General features: G+C 40.5%; 1 pseudogene; it reads right to left on the reverse strand.

Annotated features, from left to right (window-relative positions):
- Nucleotides 1-6,808: 6,808 nt before the first annotated feature.
- On the reverse strand, nucleotides 6,809-7,642 carry LOC147861201 (germin-like protein 8-2 pseudogene; annotated as a pseudogene).
- Between the last annotated feature and the right edge of the window lie 18,541 nt (nucleotides 7,643-26,183).

Below are 26,183 nucleotides of genomic sequence, written 5' to 3' on the forward strand. Positions count from 1 at the left end.
TGTACATGTATGATATAATCTAAACCATCAAGTACTTGATTTGCGGAGAAGTTGTGTATCCATTTATGGAAAAAGACCCATCCTCCCTTGACTGCCAAAACTTTCTTCTCTAGCAAGATCAACACTATTCGTTCCGGCTTGAACTCCACCTCATACTAATTTTGTCCAAGCATTTGTACATATGTGATGTTATCAATCTCTTGTTTCAATTCCGCTTGCAACAATAAACGAAGGTTAGCGGGTTGAGGATGAATGCCCCAAACATGTGCAATGGCAATCCTCTTCTCTATACGTAGTATCTCTCTTACGACCTGTGTTCGATCCTGTTCTGTTGGGGCTTGTCCACTCAAGTGGAGCCCACAACATTGACTCAGTTGAACGCCGAATAGGCTTAAGGCAAGTTATAATTAGTTGTATTTACATTTATATATATATATATGTATGTATGTATGTATGTATGTATGTATGCCTTTTTCTTTTTTGTATGTTTTTTTTGGGTGTGTGTCTTTTTATGTGTGAACATAGATATAAACGTTGGACTAGAAGAAGACAAAAGATGAAAAACAGAAAAATAAGAAAAAGGAGAGATAGTGTGACCTGTTTTCAGAGAGAAAAACAGAGAGCGAAAAAACAGATTTTCTGAGAGAAAACAGAGAGTAAAAAACAGAGCGCGTTACAGAGATGGGGCTGGGCGGTGATAGATTGAGTAATGTTTGACTGAGCGACAGCAGGTATGCCTGCTGCAGGCTGAGCATTATTAGGCGCTATGGCGTTCTTCATGTATGCTATTCCGGATGGTTCTTTTCTTCTTAGGCCCATCAGATATAGATGATCCAAACATAGCCCATGGCCCTTCTACATTAAATTGATGAGTCTTTTGAATAAGGCTCCATACACCATTCAAAATCTCTGAGTGGGGCACCTATTTTTTTCCTTTATTCACGAAAAAGAAGATGGATTAACATTGTGAATACGTGTATATTACCACAACCTAACCAAGAAACATTTAGTAATCTTTCTTTCTTAACATTGCTCCAAGAATTTTTTAATCGATTATAAACTAAAGTCAACATTCAAGGAGCTAACAGCCTAGTCCCAATCAAGCCTACTCACAAATGGAAAACAAATTTCGAATTTCTATGGTACGACCATTTTCAGTACATTGTGATCTTGTTCTGCCACACAAATAGACGGACCGGTCAGGTTGAACAGAAATTAATGGGAAAATACATGATCCATTCATTTATTGTGGTGTTTTTAGTCATACCCGTAGTGTCTGTCGCGTGCACATACTCATACTTGTAGTAGTGTTTTTCCCAGCTGTAAATCTTCATTCTATTTGTGACAGAAATGTTGTTTGTGTAGATGAAGTGTGCTCCTCTTTGGAATGTGAGTATTTGTAAGTAGATTAATATACGCGGTTGCGCTGTGGATGGTGTTTACATTTTGATTTTTCATACATAATATATTGGAGCCTTGTGTCAGTTGGCTTTATTCTTCGTTTATCCATAATCTGTGTCATATACCTCGACCTGCAATTACAACTAGAGCATATGTAGGTTTGCAGATATTCGTGTCTCGATTACGGCCAAGACGTCGTCATTATAAGTAGTAATAGCCTTGAGTGGTGGCAAAATGTCTACATGCAATATTGCATCACAAACCCTACTTATGAGAGGTGTAGGAGGAAAATAATAAGCAAAAATAAAATAAAATATATTAATATATAGTTCTTATGAAATCGGTTTTCTTCGTGAGAAGGAAACCGTAAGTCTATTGGTGGTGGTCTTATAAAGCCACCACCAACGTTGTATTCATTCTAAGGGCATTATAATAATAAAACGCTTTCTCTGTTTCCCTCATCTCTCTCTCTCTCTCTCTCTCTATTTCTTTCTATCTCTCTTTCTCTTCTTTCCCAACATGGTATCAGAGCGAAACGACCTAATAGCCTTATAGCCTATGCTTTTCTAAAATTACAAAACATGTGCCCTTACCATAATTTAACTTTCATGCCCATACAAAAATAATTATATTCATAGTGTCCAAGATCGTCAAATAACGAACGACAATTTTGTGTTTGTCGTGCACTGATCCGGACAGCCCTCTACAATAATGGCGCAATCTATGTCGTCGTCACAACTCAACATGCGAAAATTCACGATCGAGAAATTATCGGACACAAATTATCGAATTTGGAAGGCAAGATTAGAATTACTTTTTAAATATAATAAAGTATGGGACATAATTTCAGGATTGTCAACAAAACCTGAAAAAGGCGAAGAACTTGAAGAATATGAAGAAAAAGACTTGTGTGCAAGAATGGAAATTCTAATGCACGTAAGATATGGCACCGGAGAAACATTGGAAAAATGGAGACAGCTCATGAAATGTGGAAGCACTTACAAACTATCTACGAGCCGAAAAACGATGCCCAACAAGCGCATACACTTCAAGCGCTTGTTAATTACAAAATGAATGACAAACAACTGGTTGGTGAATTTCTATTAATATGGCAAAAGAAATTAGATGATGTGTTAACTTTGGGATTAGAAATCCATGATAAATTACAAAAGATTCTCCTTCTTGGTGCTCTTCCTCACTCGTGGTCCACTTTTAGAACCACCCAAAACTCTATAAATTGTCCAACGCTAATTGATCTTCTTGCAAACATTAGACAGGAGGAAACAATGCGTTCACAAAGGTCTTCAAATTCAACTCCAAGTGTGGCAATGGTAGCATACAAGAACAAAAGGTTCACCCAAAGAGGAGAAAGCACGAAGCCGTGGATAAAGAAAGATCAAAACACAAAACAAAGAGGAATGTGGTTCAACAATACCTATTGTAAAATATGCAATTGTACAAATCATGCAACCAAAGATTGTCGCACAAAGTCAAATATCAAGAGTTATCAACCATGGAAGCGTGTAGAAGCCCATCTTGTTGAAGAAGAGATGGATGATGAAAAAGTCATAGGAGATGGATATCAAAATGGCGACAAGTATGATGACGTCCTTCAAGCATTCATTGCTGAATCACTTTCCGCGATGATTCCAAACCCAAGTAATGTAAATGACATATGGTATCTCGACACTGGTGCTACTAACCACTTAACTAATAGAAAAGATTGGTTATGTAACTATAAGGATGTTGAACCTCCTATCATTGTAAGATTTGGAAATAATGGCACTAAACAAGCTATTGGCAAGGGTGATATTACGTTTGAAGTCACAGGAGGAAGACATTTCACAATCAATGAAGTTCTCTATGTCCCGGGCATCACCAAACACTTGGTATCGGTTAGTCAAGCAATGACAAATGGTACTATCATTGAATTTCATCCTAACCATGCTATTATTAAACATAAAGCCTCAAATGGAGAACTTATTAGAACATGTTGTAAACGAGAAGGAGGCTTATATCCCATAAAATGTATTCCTACATCTCTTATTTTAGAAGCACATCATACTACCCCAATACAATCCTCCATATCTTTAACCAGTCTTCATTCTCCTTCTTCTCTTTGGCACTTTCGTCTACGTCCTATGCATTTCAATGCTCTAAAAACACTACAATGTAATAATCTAGTCCATGGTTTGCCAAAAGAACCTTTCAAGCCCATCTCTTTGTGTGAAAGTTGTATCCTTTGGAAAATGCCCCAACAACCATTCCCAAAGCATAGATCTCGAGGCACTACCCCTCTTGCATTAGTACATAGTGATCTATGTGGACCTTTTCCAACCCCTTCTCTTAGTGGAGCCAAATATTTCATCAACTTTATAGATGACTTTAGTCGATTTACAATCTTGCATTTTCTCAAGTACAAAAGTCAAGCTTATCAAGCAAGCTCGAGTCGAAGTGCAAACATCATCAAAGATTAAAAGTCTTCAAACCGATGGTGGTGGTGAGTATGTCTCATGAATTTCAAAGTTTATATCAAAATGAAGGCATACATCATAGAATATCAACCCCACACACACCACAACAAAATGGTGTATCCGAAAGGAAGAATAGATCACTTCTCAATATGGCTTGAAGTATGTTACAATTTGCTCACTTATCACCTCAATTTTGGGACGAAGCGGTTGGCACCGCTTGCTATATTCAAAATCGAGGATTTCATAGATCCTTGGGGCTCCAAGCCCCTTAGGAACTATGGCATGGCCACAAACCTAACTTGAGTAACCTTCGTATTTTTGGTTGTGATGCTTATGCTTTTGGGCCAAATGTTCAAAGAAATAAGCTAGATCCAAGGGCTACACAATCAATTTTCATTGGATATGGAGAAGCTTCGGGATACAAGGCATACAAGCTCTTCGATCCACAAAAACAAAGAATATTCTTTAGTCGTAGTGTGATATTCCAAGAAAGTGGGCCTTCTACAAAGGTTTCTTCTTCACTCCCTTCTAATATACCTCCCTTATTACCTACCCCTAACTACTTACAACCATCTTCCTCAACCATCTCTAATATTAATAGCTCTCATATTGAAGGAGCCAACATTGGCTCATTCTCTACTTCCACAATTTGTGTTGCTCTTCCATCTATTCACAAGGCAAAGATCAATCCTACTCAACCAACTAATTCTTCTTCTTGACATCTTCCCTCATTCCAATCTCTAGATGATTCTCTTCCTCATACTCCTTTAAATACACATTGTTTAACTCCCTCTAATAATACAAATAATGTTATCTTCTCCACTCCCTCTCCTAATCCTTCATTCCAAGTGTCATCACCAACTTCTCCACCAAACTCTCCACCTCCAAAGTATAGATCTCTAATTAGTATTTATGAACAACTTGATCAAATGGAAGCACATTTCGTGGACTTGGACCATGAAGCTTATATTCAAGAAGAAGATATTCCAATCCTTAGTGATGACACAAATCTATCGGCCAAAGATGCACTTTCCGGATCAGATTCTATCAAATGGAGAAAGGCTATGGAAGAAGAAATGAAGGCTTTACTTAAAAATGGTACGTAGACCTTCGTTGAGCCTCCAAAAGATCGACAAATAATTGGTTCTAAATGGGTCTTACGCATAAAGCGAGATAGTAATGGCAATCCAATTCGCTTCAAGGCTCGTGTAGTTGCTCGAGGATTTTCGCGAGTACCAGGTATTGATTTTCAAGATACATTTAGTCCAACGCTAAAAATATGTGGTTTTTGAATGCTCGTTGCTCTTGCCGCACAACATGATCTAGAATTGCATCATTTGGATGTACAAACGACTTTTCTTCATGGAGATTTAGATGAAGAACTTTATCTACAACAACCACAATTTTTTGAAGATCCAAGTCATTCGACACATGTTTGTTGACTTCGTAAATCTATTTACGGCCTTAAGCAATCTCCACGCATATGGTATCACAAACTACACTCTTTTCTTATAAAAGTTGGATATCATCGTCTAAACAATGAGCCAAATATCTATGTTAGAAAAGCCAAATCCAATTTTGTTATCATAGGTGTCTATGTTGATGATTTGCCTTTGATCTCTAACTCTTAACTCTTATCTAGCTATTGCAAAGAAGGAACTTGCATATGTCTTTCCTATTACCGATTTAGGCCTTATGACCCATTTTCTAGGCATCAAAATAACTCAAAATAGAACAAATCATACTGTCTCATTATCACAATCAAATTATATTAATTCCATCCTCCAAAGATTTGATATGCTCCATAGTAAGCCTATTAATACTCCTCTTACCTCTCCATGTAAACTATCAAATGATGATTCTCCCAAAAATGAACGAGAAATTTCCGAAATGAAGGATGTACCCTATAAGCAAATCCTTGGGTGTATAAGATATCTAGTAAGTTGCACACGTCCCGATATTTGCTTTGCCGCCGGTTTTCTTTCTCGTTTCATGGCTAATCCAGGACCAAAGCATTGGATCGCGCTCAAAAGATTACTACGATACTTGAAGCATACTCAACATTATGCGTTGACTTACTCCGCCACTCAATCCAAGTCAACCACACTTGTACCGTAGCATTATCATCCACCGAAGCTGAATATGTTGCCACGGTATGCTCGAAGAATTTAAACTATTTACTATTCCAACAGTGACTTTGTTTTGCGATAATCAATCTTGTATCAAGTTAGCCAACAATCCGAAGATGAGCAACAATATTCGTCATGTGGATTTGAAGCATCACTTTCTTCGTGATCTCATTGAAAAGAAGAAGATAGAGTTAAAGTTTGCTCTCACTCATCAAATGTGGGCCGATTTTCTAACAAAGCCTCTTCAACATTCTAAGCACATTATTTGTTGCAAGCAAGTTGGATTAATTGATGTAATTGAAGATAAAGATGAAAACCTACACTTCTAAAAAAATTTGCTTAGGGGGGAGTGAGGAAAATAACAAGCAAAAATAAAATAAAATATATAAATATGTAGTTCTTATGAAATGGGTTTCCTTCGTGAGAAGGAGCCACCACGAACGTTGTATTCATTCTAAGGGCATTATAATAATAAAACGCTTTCTTTGTTTCCCTCATCTCTCTCTCTCTCTCTATTTCTTTCTATCTCTCTTTCTCTTCTTTCCCAGCAGTGTAGTGGTAGTAGTACAAGTGCTTCGCCTTCCGACACAACATTTAGGGTTTTTGCAAACACTTGTTACCATATGTACTTTGTTTGTTCCCAACACAGACACAGAGAGAGAACATACATAATGAATGATTTGACCATTTATAACGGAAGATTACGAAGTGATTAATGTGAGCACAATATATATATATTATTAAATCGAATTCATTCCAGCGGACAGATACATAGCTACATAGGTCGATGGTATAAAGATGATGAGGGTTATTTGCTATACTATACTAGAGTACAGGTATTCAAGCTGCGGTAGCCTTCTTCACGCTGGCGGTGAGGGCATCCACTTCGGACTGGCCGATGCCGAACGTATTCTGAAGCACGGTGCCGGGCAGTGGTGGGTTGGCAGCAAAGAGGGCCACAGCAAGCTGAGACACCCCTGGATTCTGGCTGTTCAGGGCCGCGATGGCCAGCGCGCGATTCTTCTTGTCGGGGTTGATCTGAAAGTGGACGAGGCCGCGGGGGAAGACGAAGAGATCGCCTGCATACAACGTGGCCTGGAAGAGGGTGTTGTTGGGGGCGGTGGAGACAAAACCCACGGTGAGCGTGCCCTGCACCAGATAGAGCACCTCAGTAGCACGCGGGTGAACATGGGGTGGGTTTAGACCACCGTTGGGCGGGAAGTCGATGCGAGCGATGGACAGGCCCAGAGTGTTGAGACCGGCGAAGTTGGCTACAGACGCAAGGGTAACATTGGCCGCCTTACTGCCATTAGTATAAGAGGAATCATAAGTGGATGGTGAGGCTGCTCGCAGCAGTGTGGATGTGAAGTCCTGGGCTGTGACTTTGTCGGCTGGCTTGCAGGTGCGGCCATTGATGGTGATGGGTGCAGCTGTATTGGCATCGGCCACGCAGAAATCTTGGAGCGGGTCCTCGTCCGCTGCGCCGACAAGCTGTCCAGGAGCTGTGATACATAAAGCGACAACAAGGCTGAGGAGGATTAGCAATATAGTAGAAGAGGAGGCCAGGGAAGAAGCCATGTCTAAGAAAAGGAATAATAGGAGGAGTGTGGTAACTGTTATTATATGCTATATGCTCTAGGCTGTGCGATATTCGATTGCAGAGTTTGTGTGATTAGAGAGAGAGTAGGTATATTGTTTTGGATAGAGCTCCTGCATTTGCATTTATTATATATAGACAGAGACAGACACTGCCGTGTATGTAGTCCGTAGACCAACGGCCACGCGCTGTTGATTTTTGGCTAAAGGATGGGGATGTACCAAACGTCGCGAGATGATGAAGAAAAAGTAAAAGCAATCGCGAAGGAAAAAGTAAAAGGAAGAAGTCGACATCTTCTCTCTTTTTTCTTCATGACGTCATTTTCTGACTCTTGCCTTGCTTCCAGATTAATACCGTAGAGTTTCTAGTATGTATGTATCCGAGAGAGGGGAGGGGGTGACCACTTGACCACCATAAACACGTTGATACTACCCAAAACTCTACACGTCATTGGTTTTGAAATCTTATTATCCCGCCAAACAAGTTCTATTGCATCAACGATCACACCCCACATGTAAGACAAGAGAAACTCTCATCAATTATTTTCTTCCATGTGTAGTTGCAATTATCGATGTGTGCGTTACAATGCTTTGGAGCACAAAGTATATTCTCATATGGCGTCCTATACATGCACAAATTGTCATATGTGTATTGTGTGTTGCAAGCTTATGATGATAGCTTGTTAAACGACACATGCCTGATTGATTAACACTCAATTAATAACCATTCACCTCTACCCATGTGCTCGTTGTCAATGATGATTATAATCCTTTTGAGAAGAATGGAGTTGCTTGAAGATACATATATGGAATGTCTCAAGTCGTTTCGCCCCAACCCCTATGGAACTGTTCGTCTCTCTATATTTAGCTTTAGAGATTCTTGCAACTCGTTTACATAAATCAACTCGTCTCTTTTGCGTTTACATTGAAATTTGTAAAATATTTGTTTGGAAAAGTTTCATAGATGCTTCCTCATTGATACCACTATGGCCATGTGGTTGAATTAATGCTACTGGTTTGTCCTTTTCCTTGGGAGTTCATCTTGGTTCAGCTTTGAGCTCTTTATCTTTTGTGTGAATGCTAACCAAGTTCATCCAAGATGATGGTAATGTTCCCATCAAGATCTCACACTAGGAGATTTCATCTATGTTCTTGCTTGTTGTGGTAGTTGCATCTAGTTGTTTGTACCATTTGTTGATAAATGCATCAAGTTGTTCTTTGTCATGAATTTCCAAGTTCATAAGAGTTCTTTAGGAGAATATGTTTGTTATTCCATTAGAGGGTTAGTGGAATTTTTGTGGATTCTCACACATTGCTTGAACGGTCTCCAAAGCTCAAACATGATCAACATCGATGTATAGTCGTGGGTGTGGGGGTAAGTCATGTACTTTGTATAGTGGTAGGTGTGTGTGAGAAGAGGGAAAAATTACATTTATTTGAACGGGAAAAGCAAAGTTAACGATGAGAAGATGAGGAGACCGAGATAGTAGGTATCATTATTTGCAAGTGTGAACTAGTTTTCGAAGTTGAAGGAGATGAAGAGGAAAAAGTCATGAACAAGTTTTGTTCTTGTGAAGAGAAAGAAGAGGGAGAATGTGATGAACAATAACTTTTCATATCAATGTGGGATTTTGAAGGCTATAGTTTGTTAAAGAGTTGTATGCGATGGTTGACGATATGATTGTGTGGCAAGAGTTCCAGTTCACATCGTTTGATTGTTCTTCAAAGACATCGGTTGTAGAGCATTGTGACTACTCAAAGCTATGCAACCTTCTATATGAGGGCTCAACTTTCATCATTTCTAGGATTCATCCAAAGAACTTTGTTGTTTCTTTGTGTTAGGTTTCAGAAATTGAGTATTAGATGTAGTACACGAACTTTAGGTTTGATCTAATATTGTGATGGTTTGTTTTTTTGAAAGTTTTAGTTGTTGCATTAGTTTTTCGTGTGTCCTGGAGGGAGTCGTAAGTTATAGTCAAGTCGTGGTTACATATTACATGTTGTCACCGTTCATTTGTTCTGAAGTTGGGTACATTTTTCCGATTGCATTTTCTTGTTATATGTGGTTTATTAAGTTTATTGAGATTTACATTTTGATTTGAAATTTGTGTAGTGAAGAAGTTAGTCTAGGAATTCTACAAAGAGCTGAAGGCGCTTGGTATGCCTTCATCGTTGTCACCCATTTTCTTTGAGTGAGGTGGTTTTTGCAATTATACGTATTGTATGCAGATACCCATTATCCTAAAATCAATTAATATTCGTAAAACATAGATACCCATTCTCTAAACACAATGAAGAATTCCTCAAGAGCCTTGTATGATGATGTTGTTGGGCATGATTACTCTACTTCTTCCCACGCAGGCAGGGTCAACTTTTTCATCATCAGCTCTTGTATTTTCATGTAAACCCTATGGCTAAAAAACTAAAGAAAGTAAGGTTAGAATAAAGAGTAAACCAACAAAGCAATCCAATGAACAACAATCATCAGATGGATTACTCACTTTTGAAACTCTGTCATGATTTTGAACTCCTTGGCGGCCACTCTTGAAAATACAAATATTAATAATCTATCATCCTATATCCCTTGCAATGACCGCCAAGGAAGCATCTTCATGTCCCCGGCTAATTCTTCAATCACTAAGCCACTTTTCCATGACTTAGACTTTATCTCCACTTGTGGGTCCAACTTAGCCTTCTTTGATCTTTGACACTTTATTTCTTTTCGCTCCCACATACTAAAAATTCAATCTTGGAGGTTCCACACCTCCCTTATTCTGAAAGCAAGTTGAAACCAAGAGTCATACTTTCTCAAGCCTTCAGACTTTGTGCTTTCATGAACTGTTATCCCCACTTCAAGCAGACACTATCGTCGTAATCCAGGATGCAGCCTAGGACCAAATTTTTGCAAGGCATCAAGGTACTCGTGATGAAAGAACCTGATGCGCTCTATACATGACATCTCCTGTCTATAGCCATTATCGTTATTGTGGTCCCAGGCTAGCAACTTGGCTTCTTCATGTGTAAGGCCTGTGTACACTTTACATTCTGCATATTTGAAGAACGGAGTAAGAGGATACTCCTTGACAAGTTGATGTCGTGCTTCGGTTGAGTGGGATCTTCCAATCACGTAGTATGCGTAATCATCAACTGAACTATACTTGAGGTCAGCTATAGTTGGGCACTGATCGGAGTCGACCATTACTAAGAATGGCACTATAGTAGCATGTCGATTTATCTTCATTTTGCTTTTTCAAGTTCTGCAACTGAATGTGGCTCTCTTATCTCTAGAGCCCATCTTCTTGTTTCTGGATCAATTAGTGGCCTTTGAATAGAACAAATCAGTAAGTGAAATAGTTGTCCCTTACGGACAACCTTAGTCTTTACAATATTCTCTGTGATCCGATTTTACTCTGAAGTGAGGATCCCTGAGGAAATCTAGCCACCTGGAGGAATTACTTCGAGCTGTGTATCTTCCTCCTCATCTTCAACAAAGTCAAGTTCTGCAACTAAATGTGGCTCTCTAGAGCCCGTCTTCTTGTTTCTGGATCAATTAGTGGCCTTTGAATAGAACAAATCGGTAAGTGAAATAGTTGTCCCTTACGGACAACCTTAGTCTTTACAATATTCTCTGTGATCCGATTTTACTCTGAAGTGAAGATCCCCGAGGAAATCTAGCCACTTGGAGGAATTACTTCGAGTCGTGTGTCTTCCTCCTCATCTTCAAGAAAGTCGAGTACTTTGGGTTCGTCCTCCTTAGGATGCTGTAGTTTCTTGTACTTTTTACGTTCTGCTTTTCCGTTTTGGTCGACTTCGGTGGGGTGCATGATTGTGCAACCATGAGTTCTCCTTTGATATACAGATGCAAAGCAACAATCAAATTGTTTTTTGTTTCTACATCTTTCTTTAAGGCTTTGGGGTGGCAGGAGTTCGTTATTAAATTGCCTTCATCAATCAGGACTCTACACATCCGCACCGAGCTATCAACATCGAAAAGTAGGTTTGATGAGTCATTGTCCTCATATTCAACGTTCTTTATGTGGCCATAGTTGAAGGTCTTTCCCACTTGAAGTTTCCTTCACCTTCGGATTTTGCAAGTATGAGGAGCAAATTCCCTCCCCTGGAATAGATCAACGTCCATTCCACATGGGGGTAGCTCTTGAGGCGAGGCTCCCCAATCTTAGAGGTCCCATCACCTCCCGACTCAATCAAAGTTTTCCGAGATTCTAGCTTATCCATGTGCTCTGCAGGTTTTTTCGTTGGGGAGGGAATCTTCAATTTGAAAGATGGTACCTTATAACACGATTCACTGAAAACAACAAGTAAAACCACAATGATATAAAACTATTTGTAAAAATAGGGTTTAGGGTTTAGGGTGGGGGGAGAAGAGGCATTTCCTTTATATAATTTTTTTAAGTATTATTTTTTTAAAATTTTAAATTATTTTTGTTTAAATTTTAAATTTGAATTATTATAGAAGAAAATTTTGAGCTATTTTCAACTTAGTTGAGCTTAGTTAGCCTTAGTCGAGATGTCCTCAACCTCGAGTAAAGGTTCTCTATTCTCCATTGAGCCTTTTAAATTATCAAATAACTCGTTATTCTCTATCGACGAATATAACCATATAAATAATAAATGATGGCATGTAGAGTCCAACGATGATGTTGGCAAAGTTCGAATTCACTTTTTTCGATCGAGCCTTTTAACTTAGGTAGTTACAAATCATGAGGAACCTAGTTTATGTAATGTTGACGAGGATTGTGTCAATAAGCCTCTGAATTTTCAAAGAGTTTCTCAACAAGTGAGTGTTTTTTGTGCTCGGATCGCCAAATTGCATTTGATATATGCAAGCCATGTTGTGGGAATCTTTGTCTTTCAAATTTTGGCAAGGCAAACTTGAGGGGGTTGTGGCAGAAGTATTTGTCACTTAATGGCGACGAACAAGATACTTTCTTGATTTCACATATGCAATTTGTTAAGGACCACGCAGTAGTTTCAAGTTCTCTGCATGTGGAATATTACCTTTCACTTAATATTAAGAGTTGTCGAGTAGCTTTTAAGATTTCTTATAGCATTGGTAACATGACGCTCCAGAGAATTCAACATCGATTAGATAAGGGCTTGTGGGTACCTTTCAAGAATACAAAATCTGCATGTAAGGGTCTGATTTGGCGGCATGTCGTGAGATGGATGGAGATATATTTCTCGAAGCAATGTGATGTTATGCCCAACACTAGAAGATGACATTTGTCAGATAACTTCACTCGTCGTGAGGTGTGCCAAGTGTATAAGGATGAAATATTATTAGAAAGTGTACCTTACATACAATATCAACATTTTAATCAATTATGGAGATTGAAGTTTAACAATTTGATCATACCCCGAAAGGTTCGGATGGGTGTTTGCTCTATATGTGCAAGCTTAAAAAGCATGGAAAAGAGTGGGACAACAGATGAAGAAATAAACACTTCTATGAATTTATTCAAAGAACATCGAGAAAGTCAATCGTTGGAAAGATCTAAAGCTATGCACCATCATCAAAAAGTAGTTCAATCATCGGAGAGGTATATGTGGATGATTATAGATGGGATGGATCAAAAGAAAACTTGTTAGCCACACTTTCGAAGGTTGCCCAAGGCTATGGAGATGAAAACTTGTTTTACCTTTGTTTTTGGCCTCCTTGTTGGCCATCATTACTTCGTATGCGCTAGCTCCGACTCTCATCTCTTCGCCGCCACCTTCCATATCTCCGGTCTTATGTTGGCTCTCAGGCACAACTGTCGAAGTCTCAGAAACAATTGTGGGGAGAACCTTGGCACCATCGATCACCATCTTCTAATTCATAGCCATCTTTCCGTCAACGTTGTTATTCACATTGGCTTCAATCTTTGCTTCCCCACCACTTTCCGTCTCTTGGGTCTCATGTTGCCTCTCAGACACAACTGCCCAAGTCTCTAGATCAAGTGTTGGGAAAGTCTCGACACGACCATCCGCCATCGACTCGTCCATAGCCATCTTTGTCTTGATGTCGTTTCTCGTGGCTACCTCCTCAATTACGTCGACCTCACACTCTTTATCTCCCTCGATCACGCAAGCTTTGCTCACGCTTGCCCCTTCATCACTTGATATTTCGGACACAATGTGTGTTCCGAAATGCTTGTCCACTCTTAGAGTGGCATTTCCCGCTCTCGAGTCTTCGGCCTTATCCTTGACCCTTGTTTCTCTGCAATATGAGAAGGTGACTTGTTTTGCACCTTTTCTCTTGGTATTGTCATAAAAAACTTGAGCCTTTGTATCGGCCACTTCATTAACCCATATTTGTTGGGAGGTTTCTTTTTCCTCGATCATTGTTCTCCTCGGTTTTCACTCCATTTTTAGCTCCTCTTCAGCATCACCTTGCACCTTTAAGTTCTTGAATGCTTCTCTCATTAAGGCTTCTATGTTAAGTATCGAATCTTCCCTCTCTGAGTTTTCTTCCTTCGGTGGTGGTGTATTGCATCCCGTTCTCCTTTGAACATCCTTCATGGGTCCTGTTGTTGTCGATGAGAATCTCGTCTTCCTCTCGTCGTGTTGTCGGCATACCCTTTCCACTTTGGCCCAATCCTTGATGAGACCATTTGTACCATTGTTATCCTTGAGTTGGATTCCAATGGCCTTCCTTTCATTCCGATTGATTGACTTTACAAATAGTAGAACTTTATTCACCCCTACCAATCTTCGATCCCGCTCTGAGAGTTGAGCAAAGCGACACTCAAACTCAACGAACGCATCCATGGCACTCCAGTGGGTCCTCATCAATGACACCCATTGGTCAAACTTGTACAAACTTTGTCCCTTCGGTCTCTTGTAGCCATATGCCTCCAATAGAGCCTCCTTGAAAGTCACCCACGAATCATGAACTTCTTGAAGCTCTTTTACCTCTTTGTAATTCAGTTCAGCCACCACCCAAAAAAAGTACTCCAGCCTCATAGCTTCTTTTACACCTCTCGAATCCATGTCCACGTTGTAGGTGTCTAGAAAATTTTGGACTATGCCCCCGTCGAAATAGCCGACTCGCTCGACCACGTTTTCGACGGCTTGTTGGGCCGCATCTCGTCTTTTACCTTCTCTTGAAAATTCCATCGTCATCTTCAACATTGCCTTCATGAGATATTCCTCATCCATCTTCATCCTCCACTACTGCTCTTCACATCGGGTTCACCAAAAGATGTCGTGAGGATGCGCGTGCATGCATGCTTCGCTTGAGTGGGACCACCAGGATCTCGGATCGGAGAGGACGTTCGCGAACTTGTCAAAAAGATTTGACGACGTGGATAGGAGTCGAGGAAACCAATGTCACATTTTCAAAAGATCGAAAGATTGACAATTATAAGAAGTATAATAATATTGATCGACAGTAAAAGAAGAAGAAAAATAAGAAGGTTATTTATAAGAAGAATTTTATATTGATGGTGATATCAGATATTGAGCCCCCCCCTTTACACAAGCCGTACTAGGGGTTTTATAGGTTTGTCCATGCACAAAACCCTGGACTTGGAGCTATGGTTTCTGTGCACACAATTTTGCTTTGTGACATGCAGAAAACCATGGGCTTAAAACAATGGTTTTGTGTACACGGTTTTGTACGTTTGTTTCCTATGGAATACTGAATATGAGAAAGAAATATAGAAAATATAAAGCACTTAGTAGTAGCTTTAGTGGTAAGGTAATTGCCTCTTATCTTAGAGGTGCAAGGTTCAAATCCTACTTGCAGCCCTCTACATGCACTCAATGCCATTGTGACCTAGGTTTATTTATTACTGATTTATTTTCATTTTTACAAGTATTCGTGAAATGTGTGTGGATCCTCAATTTTTGACTTTTTCTCGCACTAGACATGCCACATCACAACACCGTTATCCTCCGTGTAGATCTTCGTCAGCACAAACTCTTGATCTTCTACTCTCTCCCGAATCCAGTGGTACCTCTGCTGCATTTGTTTCGTCCGGAATGGTAGGCCGCGTTCTTTGCAAGGTGGATGACACTTGGACTGTCGTAGTAGAGCTGGTATTCCGCTTGTTGGATCCCTACCTCTCCGATGAAGTCCTTCATCCAGATTATCTCCTTGCCGCCTTCCACAACTACCATGTACTCCGCCTCCGTGGTTGACAACGCAACTATCTTGTGCAGCCTTGACTGCCACGAAACAACTCCCCCTGCATAAGTCATGACATATCCGGAAGTAGACCGGCTGGTATCCGCATTAGCCGACATATCCGAATCTGTGAATCCGTCAACTTGGGCATTACCGGAGCCGAACCGGAGGCACATATGCAAGGTGCCTTTCAGATACTGGAGTATCCACTTGACTGCGTTCTAGTGCTCTCTTCCGGGATTGCTCATGAACCGGCTTACTACTCCGACGACATATCCGATAACCGGTCGGGTACATACTATCGTGTACATCAAGCTTCCGACGGCAGAGACATATGGTATCTTCATCATATCTGTCTTCTCTGCCTTTGTACTCGGGCTTGGTTTTCCGGATAGCTTGCAGTTTTGCGGAAGTGTCAATCCGATTGGTTTTGCCTTCGACACGTTGAACCGTTGAAGCACCTTTGTCACGTACTTCTCTTGTGACAACCACAACAACTTCTTGAACCAGTCCCAGATGATGTGCATTCCCAATATCTTTCTTGCCAGACCCAAGTCTTTCATTGAGAATGTCCGGCTCCAAGGCTTCTTCAGCATCCGAATCTTGCCTTGGTCTCCTCCGACGATCAACATATTATCCACATATAGGAGAAGTATCAGGAAATCTTCTCAATCAAATTTCTTCACAAACACATAGTGATCGGCCTTCGTCTTGTGGTAATGGTTTATATTTTTCCTTTTTGACCTTCTATGGTATAAAATATGATCGGTGGTAATATAGTGTATGTTGTGTCTCGTTACTAAATGTGTGTATTCTGTGGCCTTGGATTCAAACTTGAGTTTATGGATGCTATCATTACACCATGCTTGCACACATATAATTTGTTATGCGCTAATTACCATTTTAAGAAAGAAAATATGTGTTTGAACTATGAAAGTATAGTTGGAGCCGAATGATACTTAGCTTGGGGTTTGAAAGTACACTCCTATGGTATGGGATAGGAATGGTGCGGAAGACTGCTCGGCCACAACCGAGTCTTGAATCACTTCGATAAGAGTACAACATAGGAATGGGAATAGACGTACACTGAAAGAGAGTACACAGGATGTTTACGTGGAAAACCCTAATAGGGAAAAACCACGAGAGCCCACAGACTCCGAACTATCACTATGAAGAGAAGGGGTACAATCAGAGACTCGTAGGCAATGACCTCGAGCTCGGTTTCTTCGCCAGGCGGCAGTTACAACAGAGTATCGTTCTATATCTCTCTCTCCCTCTCTGCCACTCTCTTCTATACAACAGTTACAACAACAATAACAACCACACAATCCAAAGTGATTGCCCTAAGTCATATTTATACTTATATGAACTTAGGGCTATTTACAAATATAGCCTCAATAGGCTTACTCAAAAAAAACATATTTACAGATATGTCTTATCTTCCAGTTCTCACCAGGTCTCCTTTGATTTCTGGATCTCTTCTTGTTCTCACTGGGTCTCCTCCGGTTTCCGGATCTCTTCCGGTTCCTACCGGATCCCATCTAGAGAGACCGATTTCCCAACAATCTCCCCCTTCACTCCGGCATGGGATGTCTTGTCAGCCCGATCCACTTTCGACACGCGTCCAGCTTGCCGGTCGTCAACACCTCGGTCAGCATATCCGACCTGTTCTCCTCTGTGTGGATCTTCATCAGCATAAACTCTCGATCTTCTAGTCTCTCTCGATCCAGTGGTACCTCCGTTGGATATGTTTTGTTTGGGAATGGTAGATTGCATTCTTTGCAAGGTGGATAGCACTTTGACTGTCGCAGTAGAGCCGATATTCCTCCTATTGGATCCCTAGCTCTCCGATGAAATCCTTCATCCAGATTATCTCCTTGTCAGCTTCTACCGCTGCCATGTACTCCGCCTTTGTGGTTGACAACGCAACCGTCTTGTGCAGCCTCGACTGCCATGATACAACTCCCCCTGCATAAGTAATGACATATCCGGATGTAGACCGGCTACTATTTGCATCAGCCGACATGAAGCCCTCAAGTTGGGGATTACCGGAGCCGAACCGAAGACACATACTCGAGGTGCCTTTTGAATACCGGAGTATCCACTTGACCGTGTTCCAGTGCTCTCTTCTAGGATTGCTCATGAATCGGTTCACTGAAAGGAAATATGCAGAATATTGCTTGGCCACAACCGAGTCTTTGAATCAACCACAGAAAAAGTTGGAGTAAGAAGAAATGTACGTATACACACAGAGCTAGAGCAAGAGAATGTACATAGAGTGTTTACGTGGAAAACCCTAAACGGGAAAAACCACGGGAGTCCACCAACTCCAACTCTCACTATGCAAGGAGAATACAACAGGGGAACATAGAGGCAATGACCTTGTGCTCACAATCTTTACCTCGCGGGGGTTACAAAAGAGGCTCACTCTCTCTCTCTCTCTCTCTCTCTCTCTCTCTCTCTCTCTCTCTCTCTTTCTCTTTCCTCTGTCACGCTCTGTACCATAATTATACCAATAACACTATATAAAATAATGACAACAACCCTTTTTAAACATAGTTTGCCCTAGGTCATATTTATACTAATATGACTTTCGGGCTATTTACAAATATAGCCCCAGGGGGCTCTCTGGAACATATTTACATATATGTCCCTTCATCCGGTAAGAGTTTCTCACCGGGCCTTCATCATCCCATCCGGAGGGACCGAAATCCTAACACTCACCACTCCGACATCCGGCCGGGTACATACCATCGCATACATCAAGCTCCCGACGGCAGAGGCATATGGTATCTTCATCATATCCCTCTTCTCTGCCTTTGTCCTCGGGCTTTGTTTTCCGGAGAGCTTGTAATTTTCCGGAAGTGTCGATCCGACTGGTTTCGCCTCCGACATGTTGAACTGTTGAAACACCTTTGTCACATACTTCTCTTTTGACGGCCACAACAGCTTCTTTGACCGGTCCCGGATTATGTGCATTCCCAATATCTGTCTTGCCAGCCCCAAGTCTTTCATTCAGAAGGTCCGGTTCAAAGCCTTCTTCAGCATCCGAATCTTGCCTTGGTCTCGCCCGATGATCAGAATATCATCCATATACAGGAGGAGTATCTCCATCAAATTTCTTCACAAACACGTAGTGATCGGCCTGCATCTTGTGGTACCCTTGTTCTGTCATGAAGGAGTCGAACTTCCGGTACCATTGAAGGGGAGCTTGCTTCAATCCATACATGCTCTTCGTCAGCTGACACACCAGGTGCTCCTTCCCTTCTCAAATCCTTCTAGTTGATGCATGTAGATCTGTTCTTCGAGGTCGCCATGTAGGAATGTCGTCTTGACGTCCAGTTGCTCTACCTCGAGGTCCATGCTTGCCGCTATGCTCAATACCGTCCGGATGGATGTCATTTTTACTATTGGGGCAAAGATCTCATCAATGTCCACTCCTTTCTTTTGCTAGAATCCCTTCACCACGATCCGGGCTTTGTATCTTGGTGGATTTCCGGCATCTCCCAGTTTCAGTTTGTACACCCACTTGTTCCGGAGTGCTCTCTTTCGTTTCAGCAACTCCGTCAGTTCATACGTGTGGTTCTCATGCAAGGAGTCCATCTCGTCTTGCATGGCACTCAACCACTCTTCCTCCCTTGATCCCTCCCTACCTTTAGAAAGCCTTAGTACGAAAGTCACACACATCCTTCACTCTACAACAACTAGCAGTTTCCCATATACAAAACATTAAAATAAAGGTAGATCAGGATCTATGCCACAAAATAAATGGTATGATGAGGATTGTAAGGATTTACATAGACAACTTATAGCATCACAACTCAATGGTAGTATTACCTCAATACAATCTCGCAAAGAAATGCGTAAGATGACATGTCGTAAGAGATGAGTGTGGCAGGCATCCATATATTGGGAACTCTACCATATGGTCGTTCAGTTCCAGTGCTAACTGACGAGTTCTCAAATGATGATGGCCAGACTTCTTTCCGCATACTAGGACTTACATTGCGTTCATTCCAATGAGTTGATCATACACCAGAAATTCCTGGAAGAGAGAGAAAAGAAGCCCTATCCATGTATAAATGACCCAATTTTCTGCTATCTGTATATACATCAATGGCCAATATTACCACTGAAAAACTCCCCATGAGATCAAAGTACACTTTGAATTTTTGTGTTCCATAGAATGCAAGCATCCAAAACATGCATTCAGAATACACTTTAAACTAAGTGCCTAAAAACAACATACCTTGAAATGCAGGCAAAAAACTTGCATTCAACCCCAGAGGATCAGGCTGGGGCTTTCTACGGCGTTCATTGTGGCCAGCAAGTCGCCGTCTACAACTTCGCTTACCTTCATCAAACTCAGTTAACCCATGAAACCTGTCAACTATTCAAATTTGAGGTGAATTTTAGAACTATCAAGCATACCATATATGTATACATCCTCTTGATATAACTCAAGATCTTGCTGATTATGTACCTCTTATCAAAATGTACGGTGTGTTTGCACAAAATACACTATAGCATGAGAATATCACAATTTATAATCTACGCAGACAGCACACACTATAACATAAGAAAACAACGTGCAAAATGCAATAGGCTTGCCCCAAGGGAAATATATGCAAATGGAGAAATAGATAACACCATACTGTATATGTAAGAGTAACAAATATCTTGGAGTATTGTTGTGATCATAAAAATCAACTGAAACATCCAAACCCACCATTGCACAGTTGAAAGAAAAACAAATATTGGCAGGCATCCATATATTTGTTTTCTTTTCTTCTTCTTCGGTCGATTTGGTTTCTTGTCCGTATCCGGCTGGTTCGTCGAGTGTCAGTCGGTTACCAGCTAACATCCGGTTTTCAACCGGGTTAGTCCTTGTGTCCTCAAGCCGGTCTTCATTGGATGATCCGGAGTTCATCACCTTCGTCTCCGACTCCTAGTCGGCAATGGTCTTGTCTTCCATGAAGACTATGTCTCGGCTCCGGAACACCTTCTTGTCGACCAGATCACACACCCGGTAACCGAACTCATCATCGTCGTATCCAAGGAATATGCATGGCCTGGACTTCGGATCTAGCTTTGCTCTCTTATCCTTTGCAACATGCACGTAGGCGAGACAACCGAACACCTTTAGATGCCGGTGTTGGCCGGCAAGACCAAATGGCCAATTAGAGTCCAGAATTTGAAAGGGGTATTAATTAAGGATAGGGAGTTGTTATAGATAAATATTATGTTATTTTGAGAAGCGGTGTTGTGAAGGATTTGCTTCACAATATAAACATAAATTTAAATATTGTATTTAGTAATATTTCAAACACTTAAACCCACAACCTTATAAACCAAGCAAAATGTATATACCACTAAGCTAGGCTATTTGTTTTTAGAAATGTTCTCAAGAATGTGCTTCACTATATAAGAATAAACCTAAATATTGTATTAAGCAAAATTGAGGGACTTAAACCCTCAACCTTGTATACCAAGCACAAAGCATACACCACTAAGCTAGGTTACTTATTTTAAAGTTTTATGTTCATCATTATAGTTATCCCATATATATTTTCATACATGGGAGCTAGATGAGCATGATGGCTATCATGCCATGCATGTTATGCACCCACACATTATCATTTGCATGAGAACAACTATATAAAGAGGATCAAGGGAAAACAGGGGAATCAATCAATAAAGAGAAAGTTAGAAATGAAATAAACAAGTTAGCTTGTTGGTGAAGAGGCTCGGGTTTCCAAGTTTGAGTCAAGGGTTCAAATAAAGAGTCGGTAGAGAAAGGGTTCATCTTGTTATAAGGCATTGTAATGTTGGTAAAAACTTGTTCTCTTCATGTTCATATCTTATAGTCTTTCTTCTTAAATCATACATTCTCTCTATCTTTTATCTATGCTCATCTCTCCCACACACATTACTTTAAACTCTTATTCTTCTTATCCTTAATCTTCCTAACATTTGTGCTCAAAGGCTTATAAAATTTTCGTCAACTCCTTTTAACCTTAGTCCCTGCGACTTCGCCACACAAACCACAACTACCCCGACACATTTGGTGAACCTGACATGAAGGCGGCATGAAGGAAAAATGGAGGAGCAAATGAGGCTTATGTGTAAGATAATGGAACGAATGATGCGAGAGCAAGGGATGATGGCAAGCATCGACAAAGCCGTCGACAATATTCTGGCACGAGCAGGAATCTTCGAAGGTATAAATTTAACAAGATTTCTGAAGATTTACAGTGAAGAAATGCTTAAACGTGGTGTCGACGAAGCTGCCAAAATTAATAGCTTTAGTCGAGTCTCTATGATTGGGCTACAACAAAGAATCGAGGAGCTATAGATGGAGCATCAAACGTGGGCGACTTTCGAAAGAGCATTACTCAATGAATAAAAGCTCAATGATATGTCAAGGATGACAAGGCAAGTTTTCATGGATTGGGTAGAGTCTGACAAACATTTATGTGTTTTTGAAGTGTTAAAAGAGTTTTCAGAAAGATTTGAGCAATTAAATGTTAGGGATAGAAACATAATAATGCCAGATAAAATAATATTGTTTCTACAAGCTACTAATATTAAAGACAGGAAAGACTTAGGAATGCTTCTAGAAGATCAAAATAGTCCAAATCGACTTACTGAAGACTGGGAGGAGGTGAAAAGGGCTTGCGTCCATTTTTGTAAAAGAAAGTTACGGTTTATGGAGCTGCCAGAGAGGAAGGGAGACGAAATGGGAAACGTCTCGGGAGAGAAGAAAATACAAGATTCACTCTTGCATGAGTTGGTGAAAGGCATGAAAGACTTGTCCATCAAAGTGACGAAGCTAGAATCAGGACAAAGCTCAACTTCGTCAAGGTAATGAGGTGGAATGGTTCGAAGGTGTATGTGGTGTGACAGTATCGACCATCAAAAGAAAGATTGTCAAGAACATAGGGATGCTCTTAATCATGATAAAATCTATTATCCAGATGGTAAGATTCACTCGACAGAGACTCAACAACCACTTCAACTCAACTTCGGGCGAGGTGGAATGAAAAAGCTAATGGAAGATGTCGAGAGAGAAACAACGCAAGCGATACAATCCGTCATAACGTTAGGGTTGCGTGTAAAAGACTCATATGGTGGATCTGGCTTTTGGCAAGATGTGATGGATTATGCAAGAAAAGGGAAGGTTCAAGTGGATGAATTAAAAAGAGCAGGAGATGAAATATTGAATTTCACTAGATGGAATGATCCAGTGGACACACTCTCAGCATTCGCCCAAGTGAATGCACAAGAGGTACTAGTGGAAGAGAAGCGAAAGAGAGCTGAGGAGGCTGATCCGGCAAAGAAACATGAGACACGAGAACAAAAGAGAAGGGATATGGAAAAGGTTGCTCCTAAGATAAAGGAAGCTGATAGAGTAAAAGGGAAGACAGTTCCATCTTTAAAGCTTGCTTCAGACATAGAAACAACGATGGATATAAAAAATGTACTAGAAAGAAGAATATTAAATAGTAAGGTAGAATTTACTTTCAGAGAAGTGTTGGGTATAGCAAAGAAAGAATTTCATGAAGTTATCATAGATATTATTAGAAGAAAGAGACAAGTGACAGAGGAAGTTACGGGAGGGTGTGCAACAACACTTTGAGATTTGTATGGTAGTACCATTAACACTGAAAGTGTAAAAATCAGAAATGATGTTGGGGTTCATGAAGAGGATAGGAGTCACTATACAAGTCCTCGTAAGTCGATCTTTGTGAAGAACCTGGCACCATTGATCCGTTCTAAAAGACTTGAGATAAGGGGAAGTGCGTACCTATTCCTAATGATGACCTTATTCAAGCCATAGTAATCTACGACGAGACGAAGTGATCCATCCTTTTTCTTGACGAAGAAAATGGGTGCGCCGGCTGGAGATTTTGAATGTCGAATGAAACCATTTGCCAAATTCTCCTCTATATAGGATCGAAGGACTTCTAGCTCAGTTGGTGCCAAATTGTAGATCGGTCCCGTCAGTGGCTCTTTTCCCGGTTGTAAATCGATGGGGCAATCATATGGTCAATGGTGAGGAAACGTATTGGCTAGAACTTTATCAAACACATCGGCATAATGATGATACTTCTCTGGAAGTTGAACGGTGGACTCCTCTTTAGTGGTGTTGGAGATTTTTATTGATACTGCGAAGAGAAACATTTCTTCCTTGTGTCCCTCCTCACGCAACTGATGTAGCGAAATGGTTACAATCTTATGAGTAGATCCTCGGGTTTGTCGATATCGAATTTCTCTTGTTCTCCAATTTGTGTCTAGGTTATGTAATTCAAGCCATGGTAATCCCGAAACAATGGAATGTTATGGGATACTAATTATATTAAAGGATACTACACACGCTAAATTATCTAGGACAATATTAATGGGCTCTAACTCTTCTATGATATTTCCGGAAGCAAGGGGATGACCATCAATGACTACTACAAAGGCTGGACATGGGAGTTTCCTTAGGGATATCTGATGAGCTTGGGCAAAATTCCAATCCATGAAGTAAGAATTAACTCCGGAATCTAGCACTGCTGAGACATGTACTGGAGAGGTACTTTTAGTACTAACGATTACTTGGGCTAAGAACACATTGCTAACTTGCTTAGAAGGAATGGAACCACTAATGGGCTGCACAGATCTAGGGTTGTCCAACCAAACGGCTCCTATTTTGGCTGGACTTAGTCGTTTAACTCTTCTTCTAACTAACTAAGGACATCAAATTTGTTCAATAGATTTGGGTTATTAGTACTATTAGGACTATGAGATATTCCTACTGAAATAGACTCAGGTTTAGTACAACTAGAACTAGCAACTATTGGGTTCACCTGTCTTCTTGGCCTATGGGGACATTTCACTGCAATATGCCCTGGTCCACCGCAATAAAGACATAGTCGATTTGTTCGGCGTCGCTACTTTTCTTCTTCCGATAATGGTCTGCGACGACGTGTAGTGTCAATTTCCATCCCAGTTGGAGTATTCAGTGGAGACACATTATATGACTCCCTTGGAAAAGGTTTTGCTACGACTGAGGCGTAGGTGCGCTGTGATCTTGTCCTTGGCATCTGGAACTGACGTTCTGAACGTCGTTCGAAAAGACAGTTGTCGCATCTCATCGCGCGACTGATTGCTTCTGTCAATGACTTTGGTTCTTCGGGGAAGGTCAAGAGTAATCGGTGGGATATTGGGAAGGATGCATTTGAATGACTAATCATACCTAATTAAGGAATCCTCTAAACTGTGATCGCGTTCCATCGAATTTCATGGGAAGGCTGATCTTGGGTTCTTTATGAACCCCTTGCGTACTAAATCCTTGTTGTTGCATTGCTACTATGGTTGCTTCGAGTTGTTGCACGTGTAACGCTAGTTCCCCGTGTTGTTGTTGCGTCTGTTGCTTCTCTAAGGAGATTTGTTGAAGCTCCCCCAACAATCATTGATTTTCTTGTTCCAATGCGAGAAACTTCTCTTTCAAGCATTGCAACTCTGAAAAAATGGATTTATATTCTTGAGCGCTAACAGTGGCCATAGTATGAGAGAAAAGAGGAATAAGATATTGTATGAAGGGAGGGAGAAGTAAGAAGATAAAGGAAGAGAAGGAAGGAGTCTGAAATCGGTTCAAACTGTCAGGAGCAGTACTAAGACAAAGAAGGAATTAGTACTAAAAAGTACTAAGGGAGGTGTAGAACTCTCGAGAGAAGGAAAGAGTGAGTGACTGAGAGAGAGAGAGTGAGAGAGAATGATGATAAATATATATATATATATTATGTTAAGAGATTATACAATAGTAGCTAGGAGGCTTAAGACTGATGTTGAACCAATTTGGTTCGAAATAATGCCTCATGCCTCCTTTTATAGTGTTCTCAAGAGTACTCTTGAAGTTTCTATAATGTTCCAAAGAAATCTGGAATATACATCAATTTTTTATAGTAAAACTTAAATGAAAATAATATCCTTCGTATTACAACATATAGTCTAATGGTCAAGACCTCGACCCATGTAACATAAGGTCATGGGTTCGAGTCTTGCCATATCATGACAATTGACAATGGACATGCTTAAGTCGAGTCTTCTACATGAATAAGCACGACAAAACGAGCATGACGCCTTGGTCATAGAAAACAACCCCAATAGAGGAACGACGAAACGAGCATGACGCTTTGGTCATAGAAAACAACCCCAATAGAGGAAGAAGCCATACTCGGGGTCCACAAGATCACAGAAATAATGTAGAGGGGGAGGTCAAAATCTAGAAGTAGGAAAGATTTCTCATGTCGTTATTGAGGTGGTCCAAATCACTACGAAAGAGATTCTAGGAAGAAAAAGGGGGACCAAAAGAATGGAACCACTAACGACAAGAAAAATGACCCGATAACAACCACAATATTATTATCGTCTGTGATGATCCTTGTGATAGTTTAGCATGTCAAC

Source organism: Azolla caroliniana, unplaced genomic scaffold (genome assembly GCF_043228905.1).
Source record: "Azolla caroliniana isolate FFs.n. ecotype wild unplaced genomic scaffold, voAzoCaro1.0.p SCAF_8, whole genome shotgun sequence".
In the NCBI taxonomy this organism is placed as follows: domain Eukaryota; kingdom Viridiplantae; phylum Streptophyta; class Polypodiopsida; order Salviniales; family Salviniaceae; genus Azolla; species Azolla caroliniana.